Below are 20,377 nucleotides of genomic sequence, written 5' to 3' on the forward strand. Positions count from 1 at the left end.
CCTTCTACTTCGCCATCTTGGCTGCTATCACAGAAGAGTTTTTTCCTAAAGTCTCTGTCTGCCTTTATGACAGTACCACACTGTTTCGATTAGTGTAGGTTTGGAATAATTTTCGAAACAAGGAAGTGTGAGACCTCTGTTCTTTTCAAACTTGTTTTTACTATTCATTGTCTCTTGACATTCCATAGGAATCACAGAATGGATTTACCTGTTTTTTCAGGAAAACCCTATTGGGATTTCACTAGGGAATGAATGATTTGAATCTGTTAATCACTTTGGGTAGTACTGACATCTTGACAATATTGACTTTCAATCCATGAACATGGGATATGTTTCCATTTATTTTTGTCTTCTGTAAAATTTTCAGCAGTCTATAGTTTGCAGTGTACAAATCTTTCTCTTCTTTTATAATGTCATGTCTAAATATTTTTTGATTCTCTTATAAATGGAATTGTTTTCTCAATTTGTTTTGATCATTTTTAATTTTTAGAAACCCAATTGAGTTTTGCATGATGATCTTAAATCTTATAAGGTTTTTGAACTCTTTCATTATTTCTAGAAGGTTTTTTTTTTTTTTACTTTCAGAATCTTCAGGGTTTTCTACCTATTAGATCATGTTACCTGTGTACAGAGATGATTTTGCTTCCTCTTGCTACTGGGATATCTATCATCTCATTTTATGCCTATGTGTTCTTGGTAGGACTTTCAATTATATGTTTTTAGAAATAGCAGGTAGGCTTGTCTTGTTCCTGATCTTGGAGGAAAAGCTTCCATTCTTTCACCATTGAGGATGGTGAAAGCTCTAAAGAAAGACTGCGTGGAAGGACAGTTTTCAGCATACCTGTGTGTAAGGTTTTCAAGGCAAAAGGAGGGAGGGGAGGGGAGTGTCTGTGATCCCAGCTTTCCTATAAGGTCTCAGCTGTGCAGACTCTTTGGCACACATTGTGACTATTCTGTACGTGCCTGCAAAACGAGTTTCTATATCACGGTCTTGTGATTCTGTAACTTCTTTCAGGAAGAGAGTAAAAGCAATAGTTGTGACGTTTTATTATTTACCTAGAGCCAGATGTGATGCGTTAAGAATTCCAGTCCTCAGTTGACCCTCTGGGTGTCATCAATTTTTAAGGCTTCTTGGGGCAACTTGTTGAAGCCACAGTTTGGGGTTGTAAATCAAGGTATCAGTTTAAGCTACCAATCGTGGGAAAGATACATGTTCGGCTTGCTTTTCCTTTGTTTCTGCATTCCCTCCTTCCCCTAATCGGTAACTGCTTGAATCTGCTCTTTGGATCTCAGGGAAGGTCTAGGAAACTAAAGCCTTCTTCTATAAACAGGAAACAGGGGACACAGAAAGGTTTTTGTAACCCGGAAGGCCCCCCAGGTTCCCTTTGATATCAATCCTGCCTTTTCTTTGACATTCATCAATCTTGAGGGGAACAGGTATTGGATAAGAATGGGAAAATGTTGCACAGACAGGTTAATCAAACTCGACAGAAGAACTCAGGTTTAGGGGGACTCAGTTTCAAAATCATGGTCTCTTACTCTTCTTTACTATTGATTTGATTTTTTTTGTATCTCTGTTTGGGTACAGAAGAAAGTCATCCATCGCCTATGATCGCCCTTTTTTGGTTTTTCCTTCTGTTTTCTGCCAAGAACATTCTTGCACAATCTCCTGAAATATTGTTTTTTTTGTTTTTGCTTCATTGGGTCTTTGTTGCTGCACATGGGCTTTCTCCAGTTGCGGCAAGCGGGGGTTATTGTTTGTTGCGGTGCGCGGGCTTCTCATTGCGGTGGCTTCTCTTGTTGCGGAGCATGGGCTGTAGGCGCGCGGGCTCAGTAGTTGTGGCTCTGCGGCGTGTGGGATCTTCCCGGACCAGGGATGGAACCCGTGCCCTCTGCATTGGCAGGCGTATTCTTAACCACTGTGCCAAAATCCTGTATGTTTTTCTTGGATATAAACATGACAGTGGAACTTGTGGTACTTGTGGTATAATCAGTACAACACATTATAGAGCACATTTGTAATCCTGCTTTCTCCTTACAACATCACACTCTCTCCCTTTTTAGATCTTTTTCGTTTCTGTTTCATACCCATAGTATAATTTCCATAGTGAAAAATGGGATGGTATCATGTTAATTCCTAAACCAATTCTTGTTTTCTTTTAAAATTAGTATTTCAGTTGCCATCGTACACTTATTTTCACACAGATGTGCAGTCACAAGCTGTGCTCCCACATATGCATACACCCTGTGCTCCACTCATGCCCTTTCTCATTCCTGATCACTTCTCAGACGGAACCTCGATGTGAATGGAAAGTTATTTATTTGCATATTTAATTTGTTGTGTTGATCACCCCCATTTCCAGAGCACTTTTTCACCCATGCCTCCACCTTCCACGTTAGTCACATTATAGAAACAATCCCTCTTTATCCATTGAACAACTTTATCCGGACAGCCGTGCAGCTGTGATGACTCGGAAACCACTTCCAGGAGGGATGGCTGAATGGCTTCGTTACACAGCTCACTTCTTACATCTCCCTTGACGTTTTCTGTCTAAACGTCAGAAATTCGTTGTATTATTCGTTGTATTATTTTGGTATTCGTTGTATTATTTTGTAATCTGTCCTGTTTAAGTTTTGGCCGATGGCCGGTCACATTGAAGTTTTCTGTCTGTAGGTCCTGGTTCTTACACTACTTTGTGTGTCGGTTGGGTTAATGTACATAAACCTGTGTGCATCTCCTACCCTGATTTGAAAAATCGTGTTAATTTACCTCAAGCCTTTAAAAACAAGTTAGTGCTGTTAGATGGCTTAGAATATTGCATGTTTTGTAGTAAATACTCAAGTTACTTTTTTAGAAATAGGTATGTTAGTATTCTGTCATGGTTTTCATGATACACCTTTGTCTGCATTATATCCTGTTTGCTTTTCGTTTGTACTTCGTTCTCAACAACATTGTATCTGATCCCAGTTAATGAATATAGAATGTGCTGTTTATTCCATATATTTTGGTAACCATTAAGCTAGATAACTAAGGGTACTGCATAGGTAGGGATTGCTCTACTTACTGGCTGTTAGAGAACTGGAGAAAATTAATATTTTATATATTAATTTATAAGTGGAATTTACAGATGATGGTCTTTCAGCGTGTCTTATGCAAAACAACTGACATACTACTTGTTAAAGTTATAAAATGCCTTTTCTTTATAGGTATGTAGTTTTACAGCAGATACTTAGAAAACTATATTGTTTTGTTAAAAATTGTTTTATCAAATTCTTCATTTCTCTGTATTTGTTTTACAGCCTATTAGTTAGATTGGATATGCTTGTTTTGGCTTATTTAGCATTACAATTTATGTCATCTGTTCTTTTTTTTCTTTAACATCTTTATCGGAGTATAACTGCTTTACAGTGTTGTGTTAGTTTCTGCCGTATAACAAAGTGAATCAGCTATACATATACATATGTCCCCATATCTCCTCCCTCTTGCGTCTCCCTCCCACCCTCCCTATCCCATCCCTCTAGGTGAACACAAAGCACCGAGCTGGTCTCCCTGTGCTATGCGGCTGCTTCCCACTAGCTAGCTATTTTACATTTGGTGTGTATATATGTCCATGATACTCTCTCACTTCATCCCAGCTTACCCTTCCCCCTTCCTGTGTCCTCAAGTCCATTCTCTACGTCTGCATCTTTATTCCTGTCCTGGCCCTAGGTTCATCAGAACCTTTTTTTTTTCCTTTTTTAGATTCCATATATATGTGTTAGCATACAGTATTTGTTTTTCTCTTCACTTCATTCTGTATGACAGACTCTAGGTCCATCCACCTCACTACAGATAACTCAGTTTCGGTTCTTTTTATGGCTGAGTAATATTCCATTGTATATATGTGCCACATCTTCTTTATCCTATGTCATCTGTTCTTTTGCATTTATTTATTTACAGTAAGTATTCAGAATACACCTATAGTATAATATATTTTTTTCTTCTCAATTATGAGACAACAGTCTATTTAGTGCTAATTGGTATGTAAATATCATTCTTTTAATTCATGTTCCCAGTGATTAAAATGTCATCACAGTGTTTCTCAACTGTAGGTCACATTCATTCAAAAGACATGCAGTCAAATAGCGAGTGTTCTGGATAATGAAGCGGGGGTGGAAAAGAGGTCGAATCCCCAGAGGTGAGGGCCTCGTGGGTGTGCGCTGACGGGGCCCTGGTACCTGGTGGGGGCGTGTGCAGCCAAAGCCTGTGGTCACTGGCTCGGGAACCTGGAAACCCATCCCTCCCAGCTCTCAGCCCACCGCATCCTCAGGAGAGCAGGCTCGGGGCTCCCGGCGCATGTGGCCGGCAGAGGCCAGCCTGCTGCTGCTCCCCCCGGGAGAGGGGTACCCAGCCTCGGGGTCAGTGCCCCACCGGACACAAGTGCCCGCTCCACCATCCACCCCTAAGGACACCTTCCGTGGGTTCAGCTCTTCTGCGAGGGGAACAGAGCACCAGGCACACAGCAGGCATCCAGTAGCTGCTCACTACGAGGGCGGCCCTCCTTGAGGACAGCACAGGTGACCAGCGAGGGCTCCCTGTGCTCACGGGCCACCGTCCACAGCCTTGCGGAGGACACCGTGGGGTTTCTCTCCTCACTCCCCAGTTTTCACTCTTTTCCATGGACTTCCCTCCTGTGGAAACCTGCCAGTTCTCCTGCTTTTAACCCTCTGCCTGTAGAGATGGAGAGGTACTGTGATGGGCCAGCTTGAACTCCCTGAACTGGGATTCTGTGAAGAACGCGTTTCCATAACTAGGTCGACTCCAAGACGGCTTGGTGCAAGTCAGCGATGGAACGTTCAGCTTGATAAAGCTGCAGGTCGGAAGGGCACTGACAGAAAAATCTTCATGTTAATCTTCCACCCAACTCTTTAAACTGATAATGACAGAACTGTTCCTATAATCATTTTTACCTCAGGGAAATCCAGGAAAATACACATGATTTTGAGTGTCATTAGATAGATGATGAAATTACAAAGGAATGTCTATGACCCATAGTGGAAATCTCACTGATGGAAGAGATCAACATGGTAGGAGGGATCAAGCAGGAATCAAGCCCATTGGAAATAGGCTTGGATTTAACATTTTGGATAAACTGCAGGTATTTCTTACTGATGGGATAATTTCTGAATGTGAAGAAGTTGAGAGGTCTGTCAACAGTAGTTCCTCATTTACTCCACTTCAAAGAATTCCTCCTCGTGTCCAAACCGACGTTTCAAACACATATGGCAATTATTTCATGCCTCCTTCAGTGATGACACAAGACCACATCGAAAGACCTTACAAGTGTAATGAGTGTAGGAAAACCTTTCTTAAGGACTTACTCCTCACTGGACATCAGATAATCCGTACAAGAGAGAAATTATATAAATGTGATGTATGCGACAAATTCTTTGTTCGAAATTCACAGCTTGTACGTCGTCAGAAAATTCACGGAGAGTCATGGTACAAATGTAACGTGTGGCAAAACCTTTAATGATAGAGCCACTCTTGGAAGACATCAGCTAATCCACCCAGGAGCCAAATTATATACATGTGATGTATGTGGTAAAATCTTTGGTCAAAACTCACAGCTTGGAATATTCATGCTGGAAAGAGAAGTTACAAATGTAATGACAGCTCAAACGTCAGTAGACATCAGAAAATTCAGACAGGAAAGAAAGTGTATAAATGTGATGTATGTGGCAGAGCCTTTAGCCGAAATTCATACCTTGCCAATCAACGGGGAGTTCATACCGGACAGAAACCGTACAAATGTAATGAGTGTGGTAGATTCTTCAGTGCGCCGTCTAGCCTAACTTAGCATCAGAGGATCCGTACTACTGAGAGCCCTTAAAAATATAATGAAGTTGGCGATGCTTTTAGCATGGCTTGATAGCTTAGGCTTCATGAGAAAATTTATGCTGGATAGAAGCCAGATAAATGTATTTAGTATAGTCAGGTCTTTAGAAGATGAATTCATTGTGGAAAGAATCCTCACAAATGCCATGAATGTGAAAAAGCTATCCTCGTGGATCACGTCTCACCAATAATCAGGACTTCCACACCCGTCAGAGCACTGCAGATGTGCTGAATTTAGCAAAGCTTCTTCGTTGTGCCTTAAACTCAGGGATCACCAAATACTTCATACTTAAAAATGCACACCACAACACCCTCATGTAGAACGCTTTTTTTTTTTAAAAACATCTTTATTGGGGTATAATTGCTTTACAATGGTGTGTTAGTTTCTGCTCTACAACAAAGTGAATCAGCTATACATACACATGTGTTCCCACATCCCCTCCCTCTTGCGTCTCGCCCACTCCCACCCTCCCTATCCCACCCCTCCAGGCAGCCACAAAGCACCGAGCTGATATCCCCGTGCTATGCGGCCGCTTCCCACTAGCTGTCTACCTTACGTTTGTTAGTGTATATATGTCCATGCCTCTCTCTCCCTTTGTTACAGCTCACCCTTTCCCTTCCCCATATCCTCAAGTCCGTTCTCCAGTATGTCTGTGTCTTTATTCCTGTCTTACCCCTAGGTTAGTCATGGTTTTTCTTAAATTTCATATATATGTTTTAGCATACAGTATTTGTTTTTCTCTTTCTGACTTACTTCACTCTGTATGACAGACTCTAGGTCTATCCACCTCATTACAAATAGCTCAATTTCGTTTCTTTTTATGGCTGAGTAATACTCCATTGTATATATGTGCCACATCTTCTTTCTCCATTCATCCGATGATGGACACTTAGGTTGTTTCCATCTCCGGGCTATAGTAAGTAGAGCTGCAATGAACATTTTGGTACATGACTCTTTTTGAATTTTGGTTTTCTCAGGGTATATGCCCAGTAGTGCGATTTCTGGGTCATATGGTAGTTCTATTTGTAGTTTTTTAAGGAACCTCCATACTGTTCTCCATAGTGGCTGAACCACTTCACATTCCCACCAGCAGTGCAAGAGTGTTCCCTTTTCTCCACACCCTCTCCAGCATTTATTGTTTCTAGATTTTTTGATGATGGCCATTCTGACTGGTGTGAGATGATATCTCATTGTAGTTTTGATTTGCATTTCTCTAATGATTAATGATGTTGAGCATCCTTTCATGTGTTTGTTGGCAGTCAGTATATCTTCTTTGGAGAAATGTCTATTTAGGCCTTCTGCCCATTTTTGGATTGGGTTGTTTGTTTTTTTGTTATTGAACTGCATGAGCTGCTTGTAAATTTTGGAAATTAATCCTTTGTCAGTTGCTTCATTTGCAAATATTTTCTCCCATTCTGAGGGTTGTCTTTTGGTCTTGTTTATGGTTTCCTTTGCTGTGCAAAAGCTTTGAAGTTTCATTAGGTCCCATTTGTTTATTTTTGTTTTTATTTCCATTTCTCTAGGAGGTGGGTCAAAAAGGATCTTGCTGTGATTTATGTCATAGAGTGTTCTGCCTATGTTTTCCTCTAAGAGTTTGATGGTTTCTGGCCTTACATTTAGGTCTTTAATCCATTTTGAGCTTATTTTTGTGTATGGTGTTAGGGAGTGATCTAATCTCATACTTTTACATGTACCTGTCTAGTTTTCCCAGCACCACTTATTGAAGAGGCTGTCCTTTTTCCACTGTACATTCCTTCCTCTATCAAAGATAAGGTGACCATATGTGCGTGGGTTTATTTCTGGGCTTTCTATCCTGTTCCATTGATCTATCTTTCTGTTTTTGTGCCAGTACCATACTGTCTTGATTACTGTAGCTTTGTAGTATAGTCTGAAGTCAGGAAGCCTGATTCCTCCAGCTCTGTTTTTCGTTCTCAAGATTGCTTTGGCTATTCGTGGTCTTTTGTGTTTCCATACAAATTGTGAAATTTTTTGTTCTAGTTCTGTGAAAAATGCCAGTGGTAGTTTGATAGGGATTGCATTGAATCTGTAGATTGCTTTGGGTAGTAGAGTCATTTTCACAATGTTGATTCTTCCAATCCAAGAACATGGTATATCTCTCCATCTATTTGTATCATCTTTAATTTCTTTCATCAGTGTCTTATAATTTTCTGCATACAGGTCTTTTGTCTCCTTAGGTAGGTTTATTCCTAGATATTTTAATCTTTTTGTTGCAGTGGTAACAAAAGAAATTATATAAATGTGATGGGAGTGTAAATGGGAGTGTTTTCTTGATTTCACTTTCAGATTTTTCATCATTAGTGTATAGGAATGCAAGAGATTTCTGTGCATTAATTTTGTACCCTGAAACTTTACCAAATTCGTTGATTAGCTCTAGTAGTTTTCTGGTAGCATCTTTAGGATTCTCTATGTATAGTATCATGTCGTCTGCAAACGGTGACATCTTTACTTCTTTTCCGATTTGGATTCCTTTTATTTCCTTTTCTTCTCTGATTGCTGTCGCTAAAACTTCCAAAACTATATTGAATAAGAGTGGTGAGGGTGGGCAACCTTGTCTTGTTCCTGATCTTAGTGGAAATGCTTTCAGTTTTTCATCATTGAGGATGATGTTGGCTGTGGGTTTGTCATATATGGCCTTTATTATGTTGAGGAAAGTTCCCTCTATGCCTACTTTCTGCAGGGTTTTTATCATAAATGGGTGTTGAATTTTGTCAAAAGTTTTCTCTGCATCTATTGAGATGATCATATGGTTTTTCTCCTTCAATTTGTTAATATGGTTTATCACATTGATAGATTTGCGTATATTGAAGAATCCTTGCATTCCTGGAATAAACCCCACTTGATCATGGTGTATGATCCTTTTAATGTGCTGTTGGATTCTGTTTGCTAGTATTTTGTTGAGGATTTTTGCATCTATGTTCATCAGTGATATTGGCCTGTAGTTTTCTTTCTTTGTGACATCCTTGTCTGGTTTTGGTATCAAGGTGATGGTGGCCTCATAGAATGAATTTGGGAGTGTTCCTCCCTCTGCTATATTTTGGGAGAGTTTGAGAAGGATAGGTGTTAGCTCTTCTCTAAATGTTTGATAGAATTCGCCTGTGAAGCCATCTGGTCCTGGGCTTTTGTTTGTTGCAAGATTTTTAATCACAGTTTCAATTTCAGTGCTTGTGATTGGTCTGTTCATACTTTCTATTTCTTCCTGATTCAGTCTTGGCAGGTTGTGCATTTCTAAGAATTTGTCCATTTCTTCCAGGTTGCCCATTTTATTGGCATAGAGTTGCTTGTAGTAATCTCTCGTGATCTTTTTTATTTCTGCAGTGTCAGTTGTTACTTCTCCTTTTTCATTTATAATTTTATTGATTTGAGTCTTCTCCCTTTTTTCTTGATGAGTCTGGCTAATGGTTTATCTATTTTGTTTATCTTCTCAAATAACCGGCTTTTAGTTTTATTGATCTTGGCTATTGTTTCCTTCATTTCCTTTTCATTTATTTCTGATCTGATTTTTATGATTTCTTTCCTTCTGCTAACTTTGGGGTTTTTTTGTTCTTCTTTCTCTAATTGCTTTAGGTGCAAGGTTAGGTTGTTTATTCGAGATGTTTCCTGTTTCTTAAAGTGGGCTTGTATTGCTATAAACTTCCCTCTTAGAACTGCTTTGGCTGCATCCCATAGGTTTTGGGTCGTCTTGTCTCCATTGTCCATTTGTTTCTAGGTATTTTTAATTTCCTCTTTGATTTCTTCAGTGATCACTTCGTTATTAAGTAGTGTATTGTTTAGCCTCCATGTGTTTGTATTTTTTACAGATCTTTTCCTGTAATTGATATCTAGTCTCATGGCATTGTGGTTGGAAAAGATACTCGATACAATTTCAGTTTTCTTAAATTGTGACCCAAGATATGATCTATCCTGGAGAATGTTCCATGAGCACTTGAGAAAAATGTGTATTCTGTTGTTTTTGGATGGAGTGTCCTATAAATATCAATTAAATCCATCTTGTTTAATGTATCATTTAAAGCTTGTGTTTCCTTATTTATTTTCATTTTGGATGATCTGTCCATTGGTGAAAGTGGGGTGTTCAAGTCCCCTACTATGAATGTGTTACTGTCAATTTCCCCTTTTTTGGCTGTTAGTATTTGCCTTATGTATTGAGGTGCTCCTATGTTGGGTGCATAGATATTTACAATTGTTATATCTTCTTCTTGGATCGATCCTTTGATCATTATGTAGTGTCCTTCTCTGTCTCTTCTAATAGTCTTTATTTTAAAGTCTATTTTGTCTGATATGAGAATTGCTACTCCAGCTTTCTTTTGGTTTCCATTTGCATGGAATATCTTTTTCCATCCCCTTACTTTCAGTCTGTATGTGTCTCTAGGTCTGAAGTGGGTCTCTTGTAGACAGCATATATATGGGTCTTGTTTTTGTATCCATTCAGGCAATGTGTGTCTTTTGGTGGGAGCATTTAGTCCATTTACGTTTAAGGTAATTATCGATATGTATGTTCCTATTCCCATTTTCTAAATTGTTTGGGGTTCGTTATTATAGGTCTTTTTCTTCTCTTGTGTTTCTTGCCTAGAGAAGTTCCTTTAGCATTTGTTGTAAAGCTGGTTTGGTGGTGCTGAACTCTCTCAGCTTTTGCTTGTCTGTAAAGGTTTTAATTTCTCCATCAAATTGGAATGAGATCCTTGCTGGGTAGAGTAATCTTGGTTGCAGGTTTTTCTCCTTCATCACTTTCAGTATGTCCTGCCACTCCCTTGTGGCTTGCAGAGTTTCTGCTGAGAGATCAGCTGTTAACCTTATGGGGATTCCCTTGTGTGTTATTTGTTGTTTTTCCCTTGCTGCTTTTAATATGCTTTCTTTGTTTTTAATTTTTGACAGTTTGATTAATATGTGTCTTGGCGTATTTCTCCTTGTATTTATCCTGTATGGGACTCTCTGTGCTTCCTGGACTTGATTAACTATTTCCTTTCCCATATTAGGGAAGTTTTCAACTATAATCTCTTCAAATATTTTCTCAGTCCCTTTCTTTTTCTCTTTTTCTTCTGGAACCCCTATAATTCGAATGTTGGTGCGTTTAATGTTGTCCCAGAGGTCTCTGAGACTGTCCTCAGTTCTTGTTATTCTTTTTTCTTTATTCTGCTCTGCAGTAGTTATTTCCACTATTTTATCTTCCAGGTCACTTATCCGTTCTTCTGCCTCAGTTATTCTGCTATTGATCCCATCTAGAGTATTTTTCATTTCATTCATTGTGTTGTTCATCATCGTTTGTTTCATCTTTAGTTCTTCTAGGTCCTTGTTAAATGTTTCTTGCATTTTGTCTATTTCCAAGATTTTGGATCATCTTTACTATCATTATTCTGAATTCTTTTTCAGGTAGACTGCCTATTTCCTCTTCATTTGTTAGGTCTGGTGTGTTTTTATCTTGCTCCTTCATCTGCTGTGTGTTTCTCTGTCTTCTCATTTTGCTTATCTTACTGTGTTTGGGGTCTCCTTTTTGCAGGCTGCAGGTTCGTAGTTCCCATTGTTTTTGATGTCTGTCCCCAGTGGCTAAGGTTGGTTCAGTGGCTTGTGTAGGCTTTCTGGTGGAGGGGACTAGTGCCTGTGTTCTGGTGGATGACGCTGGATCTTGTCTCTCTGGTGGGCACGTCCACGTCTGGTGGTGTGTTTTGGGTGTCTGTGGACTTACTATGATTTTAGGCAGCCTCTCTGCTAATGGGTGGGGTTGTGTTCCTGTCTTGCTAGTTGTTTGGCATAGGGTGTCCAGCACTGTAGCTTGCTGGTCGTTGAGTGAAGCTGGGTGCTGGTGTTGAGATGGAGATCTCTGGGAGATTTTTGCCATTTGATATTATGTGGAGCTGGGAGGTCTCTTGTTGACCAGGGCCCTGAAGTTGGCTCTCCCACCTCAGAGGCACAGCACTGACCCCTGGCTGCAGCACCAAGAGCCTTTCATCCACATGGCTCAGCATAAAAGGGAGAAAAAGTAGAGAGAAAGAATTAGTAGAAGTAGGAAGGAAGGAAGGAAGAAGGAAAGGAAAGGAGGGAGGGAGGAAGGAAGGAAGGAGGGAAGGAAAAAAGAAGATACAGTAAAATAAAGTAAAATATAATAAAGTTATTAAATTAAAAAAATAACTATTTAGGAAAAAAAGGGACGGATAGAACCTTAGGACAAATGGTGGAAGCAAAGCTATACAGACAAAATCTCACACAGAAGCATACACATACACCCTCACAAAAAGAGGAAAAGGGGAAAAATTCATAGATCTTGCTCCCAAAGTCCACCTCCTTAATTTGGGATGATTCGTTGTCTCTTCAGGTATTCCACAGATGCAGGTACATCAAGTTGACTGTGGAGCTTTAATCCGCTGCTCCTGAGGCTGCTGGGAGAGATTTCCCTTTCTCTTCTTTGTTCACAGCTCCCAGGGGCTCAGCTTTGGATTTAGCCCCACCTCTGCGTGTAGGTCGCCTGAGGGCGTCTGTTCTTCGCTCAGACAGGACGGGGTTAAAGGAGCCGCTGATTCGCGGGCTTTGGCTCACTCAGGCGGGGGGGTGGGGGGCACGGAGGGAGGGGCGGGGCTGCGGCGGCAGAGGCCGGCGAGACGTTGCACCATCCTGAGGCGCGCCGTGCGTTCTCCCGGGGAAGTCGTCCCTGGATCCCGGGACCCTGGCAGTGGCGGGCTGCACAGGCTCCCTGGAAGGGGGTGTGGAGAGTGACCTGTGCTTGCACACAGGCCCCTTGCTGGCGGCAGCAGCAGCCTTAGCGTCTCCCGCTCGTGTCTGGGGTCCCCGCTTTTAGCTGCGGCTCGCGCCCGTCTCTGGGGTCCGCGCTTTTAGCCGCGGCTCGCGACCGTCTCTGGAGTTCCTTTAAGCAGCGCTCTTAATCCCCTGTCCTCGCGCACCAGGAAACAAAGAGGGAAGAAAAAGTCTCTTGCCTCTTCAGCAGGTCCAGACTTTTCCCCGGACTCCCTCCCGGCCAGCCGTGGTGCACTAACCCCTTCAGGCTGTGTTCATGCAGCCAACCCCAGTCCTCTCCCTGCGCTCCGACCGAAGCCCGAGCCTCCGCTCCCAGCCCCCGCCCGCCCCGGCGGGTGAGCAGACAAGCCTCTCGGGCTGGTGAGTGTTGGTCGGCACCGATCCTCTGTGCGGGAATCTCTCCGCTTTGCCCTCTGCACCCCTGTTGCTGTGCTGTCCTCCGCGGCTCCAAAGCTCCCCCCTCCTCCGCCTCCCGCAGTCTCCGCCCGCGAAGGGGCTTCCTAGTGTGTGGAAACCTTTCCTCCTTCACAGCTCCCTCCCACTGGTGCAGGTCCCGTCCCTATTCTTTTGTCTCTGTTTTTTCTTTTGCCCTACCCCGGTATGTGGGGAATTTCTTGCCTTTTGGGAGGTCTGAGGTCTTCTGCCAGCATTCAGTAGGTGTTCTGTAGGAGTTGCTCCACGTGTAGATGTATTTCTGGTGTATCTGTGGGGAGGAAGGTGATCTCTGCGTCTTACTCTTCCTCCATCTTCCCCTCCGCCCCTGTAGAACGCTTTTGACACTTTTGGTCACCAATGTGTGGGGATTTTTCTCACAAGTAATTCCTGGGACACCAGCTGGGTGTCCCACAATTCAACTCAGCTGAGACAGTGTCTGCACTGAGATTGCATGAGGTCCTATAGATCTCACAGGACTGACCTCCCTCTCAACACACTTCAGATGGCAGGCACAAATCGGGGTTATCACCCGTGCTGCTCACGAATACGCTACAGATCCTAAGTTTCAGCAACGCCCTCTGTCACCCTCTGTAAGCCAGGAGAAATGAATCTGCACATGAAGTCACGTACTCATATGCATCAATGTCTGGTATGTATTTTTGAACAAGTGAAGTTTGCATCTGATCACTGGAGTCTGTGGATCCCCTCTGCATCTGTTTCTATTTCTGTTCTTTTTATCTCTTGGTCCTATTTGTTGTGACATCGTTTTTGTTATTTTAGTTGAGTGCTGGGTATTATATATGCAGAACCGTAGACGCAGACCCAGGGTACGGACAGGCTCTCAGTTTAGTCAGGGAATGAGTGACTGGAGGCTGGGAGTCCTTGTAAGCCTCAGTCTTACCTGCCTTCACCCACCTTCCCCCCCACCCCAGGGTGGAGCCCTCCAGGGTCTCCGTCTGGAAGCTTCCCAGGGCCCCTCCTCCTTGGCAGGTCCTCAGCACCATGAGGTTTTACTGCAGCTCAGCTGCTCAGCCCGTTTGTGCAGAGTGTTGGGCTCATTTTCTGTGCCTTCCTTTTCTTGGGGAGCTTGGTCCCTAAAGTCCTGGCTGACTTGTCAGGCCTGCACTCGAATTTTTGTCTTCCCAGCCCCATGGAACTGTCCAGATCTCTGTTAGCCAGGGCTCTCTGCTTGACTTTTTACTGCATTTTCTTCCCAGAGTCAGATGCCCCGAGTGAAGGAGTGGCCCTCTCAGTCTCCCGCTCCCTCACTGGCTTTCCCTTTTGTCTGGAATCTTGGACCCTTCGGTTGCGGATGCCTCAGTACCTCTTTGACGCCTTCAGACATCCGTTAAAAACATATTTAGCTTTTCTAGTTCTTGGTGGGCTGACCTACAGGCTGCTCACGTATAGAACTGGAAGTGGGGGAAAAACTGGTGTTCTCTCCATCTGAAGCAATACGTAATAGTCATTGTAGATATGTCGATCATTTTTATTTAATATGGGAGAAAGCAAGAACCACTGGTCCTTGTTCAGTCCCCACTATTCCGTTTCTAATCAGAATCCCCAGGTTGCCCATGCTATTGGCCACTTGAACTTGGAAAGAGGATGGAGCAAGTGGCCCACTCTGCCCAGAGACAGAGGACCTGTGCTGCGGCTCCTCTCGTGGCCGCTGTGCCGTTTTCCCAGGCCCGCACTGGTCTCCCCTCGTCCCCTTGCCCTGTGCCAGCCCAGGGCAGGCTTCGTGATGACGGGCGGTGGCTGAGGAGGTGGGAGGGGTTACGTGGCCTTTATTCTGTGAACTGATCCCATGTGGGTTTTCTCTTTAAGTGCTTAAAAAAATGACTGCTTTTAGTCATCCCTCCAATTTCATTTTAAAGGTGAAAATGAAGATTTTATTCTTGAAGTTGAGTGCAGTGATTTTAGTCTTTTTGAAAGCAACAGTTGAGATTTGAGAAAGACATTTCAGAGAACTCCAGTGTATAAGGCCGAGAAAAGAGAGTGTGTTCAGGTTGAATTGTGGGCGGGACCCCAAATTGTGCCTCTGTGTCTCCCGGAGTCTGCTAATTCCTGAGATGGGTGGGTACAGGACTCCAAACACCCGAAGGACTAAGGTCCTAAAATCACAACTTAGTCTGCCTGAGATGGGTGGATATAGGACTCCAAACACCTGAAGGACTAAGGTCCTAAAATCACAACTTAGTCTGCCTGTGTCAGGAGTGTTGGTTGTCACAGCAGAGGTTTGGGTGGAGCCAGGAGCAGTGTAGCCTGTGCAGGGGGGATCAGAGAGCAAGGAGGGTGAGGGGGTGGGGGATGGCGTGGGGACACAGGAAGGGGCGACACCGGGCGGGGTCTGAGGGGCCGTGGCTGTCGCACTCAGGGCAGGGATGCTCCTGAACATCTACACAGCACCCACGACACAGCCGGGGTTGAGAGGCTCTGGTGTGAGGAATCCCCAGCCTGTCTCAAGAACGGCTGAGTTCACAGCAGGGTCCAGCACTCCACTGTGGGTTCATTTCAGTGCCCTTAACAAGGTTGGAGCCAGCACTTCCTGAGCTTGAGTGAGTCAGTTAGGCAGAACTGACCTCAGAATCAGTGAGGTAGAATTAGCTCAGTGACTCCTCACCCGGGGTAGATTCTAGGGATGCCCTTGAGTTTAGGTGGGGCCCTTCCCATAGCCTCACTGGTGTCGTTTTTAGTAGGAGGAGGTGGCAAACCCCTCTTAGTTCTAGTGCATTTGTTTTCTGAAACAGTTAATACTCTTCAGTAGCTTCGTGTTGTTAATTTGCTAAAAATTTTGTTCCGTTTTTAAAAAATTAACTTGTTTTATCTGTATGGCTGAGTCGGGTCTTAGTTGTGGCACGTGGGATCTTGAGGCATGCGGGCTTTTTCGTTGAGGTGTGCGGGCTTCTCTCTAGCTGCCGCATGCGGGTTTTCTCTTCTCTAGTTGCGGCGTGCGAGTGCAGTAGTTGTGGCGCGCGGGATTAGTTTCCCCACAGCATGTGGGATCTTAGCTCCCGGACCAGGTATCCAACCCGCGCCCCCTGCATCGTCAGGCGGATGTTTACCACGGGACCAGCAGGGAAGTCCCTCTTCGGTGCTTTCAAACAGTAACCTTTCCAAGCAGCGTTTGCGCGCTCTTCCCCACACACTCATCCTGTCGTCGTCTTGGAAGTCGTCGTCCCACCGCACCCCTTCTCTGCCCCGTTGATGGTGGCCTGAGCCGAGCCCTTCCGTTTCCATGGAGCCCCTTGTGACTGGGTCGGTTCCGGGCTTCCGGGAGACAGTGGCAGAGGCGGAGCCATGGCGCCATTTCCTCTGGAGATGGCAGTGATGGCGGCGGTCGCGGTGACGGGAGGTGGTGAGGTGCCCGGCAGTGAAGCAGCAGCCACTGCCGTGTGCGAGGTGCTGCACCCGTCCCCGAGGGTGGGTGGTGGAAGGGGCCACCTGTGGTCGCATTTCCGGCGCCGCGACCGCAGGGCCAAGGCCATGGCGAGGAAGAACTTGGCCTCGGCTCAAGTCACGGAAGTGGGGCGAGCGCCCCCGGCCCCTGGAGCACAGCGAAGAGTGCAGGGAGGTGAGGGCGGCGGGGTTTGTTTCGTCTTGTAAGTACGGCTGCGAGCCCAGGGCGTTGTGGCCTCAGTGGGGAAGGATTGACACCATCTGGTCGGACGTGGCAGCAGGTCCTGCGGGCGCTGCGTGGAGGACAGGTGGGGGCGGGGCAAGAGGGATTGGTGGAAACCACTGATGGAGGAGTCGCTCGGCGTACATGGGTTGAGCTCTTGGGGCAAAAATTTTAACCCCCTCAACGTCACCCATCTTACGAAGCCCAGAGCAATGTATATAATACTTTAATTAAGTGTACATACTGCTTATGTGTATAATGTATGTACCCTAACATCTTCAGATATTTGCTGAGCACCTGTTCTGTGTCAGGCACTGTTCTACTCACTATGTAGGAAGGGTTACGTGGCCCAAGATCTCTTTGTGCAGAGAGAAACAGAATGAAAGACTAGGTGAGTTCAGTTTGAGAAAGTTCAGTGCGTGGATAGAACTGCTGCAGAAGCAGTGGCCGATGCTGGGTGTGTCAGCATGGGAGGACTGGGCGTGGCAGCTTTCCTTGCGTTTCCATGATCCTCTGCCCTCCCCACTCTACTGTTCGGCTCACACACCCTCGCCTGGCACACCTCCTTTTGGGTGGACTTTGGGACTTTGAATTCAACACGGGCCCAAACTATCTTTTCCTCACCATCTATTGGTCCTCCTGAGGTTGGTACAGTTTTGTACCTGGTCAGGTGGTCAGAAACCGAGGAGACAGCTTTGCCTCACCCTCCTAGTCTCCAGGCCCTGTAGGAGGCACCTTTCCTGTGTCTTGGAGGCCGAGTTTGAGGCCCACTGGTGAGATCTGGACCCTCTTCCATCAGGTTGACTCAAGGAGGGGTTGACCCCAGCGGCCTCTCTGTGTCCCGCCCCAGCCATGCTGGGTTCCTCACCCAGGATGTTGTTTTCCTGTAGCTTCTTTGTAAATATGCTGTTCTCTCAGAGAAGAAGGCCTTTCTTCTACCCTGTCTTCTGCTGGCTAGCTCTTAGCGCTAGCTACTGCTGAGTAATTCGGTAACTAGCTCTTGGAGAACCAATTTTGCCCTGTGTATACAGATCCTCAAAAGTGCTCATATTCTGACAGGAGCCGTTTTATTTCTGCTAAGGAAATGGTTCTTATCTGGAGGAAACTTACGCGTAACAATGTTGACCGTAACAACTTTCAATGTGATTTACATTTTTTACTGGTTAGAAAATTATAAGAGCAATACGCCACTTAGAAACCACTTTAAAGTATGAGTACCTTGTAGTTCGCATTCCACAGGGATTTAATGTCTCTCACTTTGCCTCCCACCCTTAACCTCATTTCCCCGTTTTGCCCTCACTTTCGGAGGGAATGATTTCTGGTGGTCCCATTCTTGTGGTGGGTGGTGGACTCACTGGGCTGAGGCAGTGATTTCTGACCCCTCTGACTCTCTCCTGAGCAGCCTGAGAGTGTGAGGCCACTGCGTGCAGAAGGCAGTTTTGACCTTGGCGATTTCCCGGAGGTGCTTTATTTCGTCCCTCACCAAACAAGGCTGTTTTAAGGATTCTTTCTGGTTGTTCCCTAAGCCACGAGGAAGACCTGGCTAAAGTGATCGAGCTCCAGGAAATCTTAGATGAGCAGTCAAGAGCAGAGCCAGGGACTTCACTGGTGGTCCAGTGGGTTGGACTCTGCGTTTCCAGTGCAGGGGCCCGGGTTTGATCCCTGGTCAGGGAACTAGATCCCACATGCATGCCGTGACGAAGAGCCCACCAGCGGCTTAATCCAGACTCAATCTTCGGTTTACACACTGGGAAATTCCTCCACCAATGTGTATATAAGCTGATGCCCTTTAAAATACGCTTGTTTCTGCCTGTAAATCTGCTCGCTGAGTCCATCTGACAGTTAGTGGCTGGTGACACTCCTGAGGCTCCCTGGGTCCTCTGTTGAACAGAAGCAGTGGGGAGGGACCTTCTAACGAACAATGTCCCTGCCCTTCTCTGTACCTGTGAGTCAGCTCTGGTGATGGTGCAGGAGTCCACTAGGAGATAGCAGTGGGAGGCGACAGCCTACGGAGCCAGGGCACAGGCCACACCCGTCGTCACTCCTTGGTGCTTTTAAAACACTGACCATACTTGTTCTTGAAGTCTGTAAGTTTTTGTTTTTCCTATTTTAGGCAAAAAAGCAGTTACAAGAAGTGCAACATAATCAGATACTTAAATCTCTTAATCGTTTAGGAATCTGTAAAGAGGTGAATTGAGCTGGGTTCATAGTTATAATTACTACAGATGTTTAGCCAGAGTCTATGCCAGTCCACTGCTGTAGTGTGTACAGCACCCCTGGACTTGGAGGCTGAATGTTTGCACTTTAGATGCATTCAGAGTCTGGCAGTTGTGTGTGGTTCGGAATGCTGAGTCCTTTCTGGGTTCACGTGAAAGCTGACAGCCTAGGGAGCCAGGGCACAGGCCACTCAACGTCATCGCTCCTTGGTGCTTTTAAAATAATGGCCATACTTGTTCTTGAAGTTTAGAACTTTTCGTTTTTCCTATTTTAGGCAAGGCAGAGAGAAAAAATGAATGGAAAATGTAATAAAATCAGACATTGTTGACAAGCTTCTTTCAGAATCTAACAAGAGGCTTCAGCTTCATCATAAATGGCTGCTCGGGCAGAGAAGGTGCCCAGCACAGCGTCCCCAAAGGCCCCTTTACAAAGAGAGTGCCACTGGTCATGTCCATGCTGCAGCGAAGATCTCCCGTGCTGCAACTGAGACCTGGCGCAGCCAAATAAATATTTAAAATATATATATATATATCTCCACTGTAGCGTTAGGATTTACGTTCAGGAAGGTATCTTAGACTTCCCTGGATCTTGAGGTGTGTTCCCTTCTCGCATGCCGGGGTCAGGGGCGGAGGGGTGAAGGCTGGTCTGAGTTACGGTGGTCCGGGGGCGTCTTGGGTGGACCTCCTTTCTCTGGCGGGTCTTCCCACAACGGCACGAGGTGCCTTTGTGTGAGGACTGGACAGTCTTGAGGGTCTGTTTTCTGTTTCTATTTATTTAACTATTTTCCAGGATTTTGTAGCAGTTAAGAACTAAAGAACTAAACATATGCAGAGGATTTTGTAGCAGTTAAGAACTAAAGAACTAAACATATGCAGAGAGCAGCTCCTTGAAAGAGAAAAAGAAATCGCTGAACTGAAAGCGGAAAGGAACACCACCATCTGCAGCTCCTTGAAAGAGAAAAAGAAATCACTGAACTGAAAGCGGAAAGGAACACCACCAGGGTTAGTGGGGTTCTTACTGGGTTAACATTTGCTTCCGGTCATGATTGGGCTCTGGGTTATTGTCTTTAAACTCAAAAGATGATCCACTCTGCCTGCTTTTAAACAGATTTTCGACATCTTCTCACTAAGCAGACTGTGGAATCTAGTAACCAGACCCCCTGCATTGGGAGCGCCAAGTGTTATCCACTGGAGAGCCAGGAAAGGCCCCTAGCTAATGATTCTTAAAAGAGCAGAAAAACCGGAAGGAGACATTGACAGGACAGATGGGGGTGCTTGACATAAACCCCGAGCATGAATGGAAAGGCAAGTCCTTGTCTCCCTCTCTGTCTGGTTCTCATCTCACCTGTCCAGTCTGTGCAGGTCTGTTGCCAACACACTGCTTAGACCTGAGCGGCCGTGACAGTCGTGTGAGCCCACAGCGTGCAGAAGGCAGTTTTGATCTTAGCGATTTCCCAGAAGTG

General features: G+C 44.8%; 1 long non-coding RNA gene across 1 annotated transcript in view; it reads left to right on the forward strand.

Moving 5' to 3' along the window:
* Positions 1-19,908, forward strand: part of LOC309836239 — a 67,484-nt gene extending 47,576 nt beyond the window's left edge. The window contains exon 5 of the long non-coding RNA XR_014298131.1: positions 19,749-19,908. This is a non-coding gene — a long non-coding RNA (uncharacterized lncRNA). The remainder of the gene's footprint in view (positions 1-19,748) is intronic.
* The last annotated feature ends 469 nt before the right edge of the window (positions 19,909-20,377 follow it).

The sequence above is a fragment of the Grampus griseus genome, assembly GCF_964374135.1.
Source record: "Grampus griseus genome assembly, chromosome: 19".
In the NCBI taxonomy this organism is placed as follows: domain Eukaryota; kingdom Metazoa; phylum Chordata; class Mammalia; order Artiodactyla; family Delphinidae; genus Grampus; species Grampus griseus.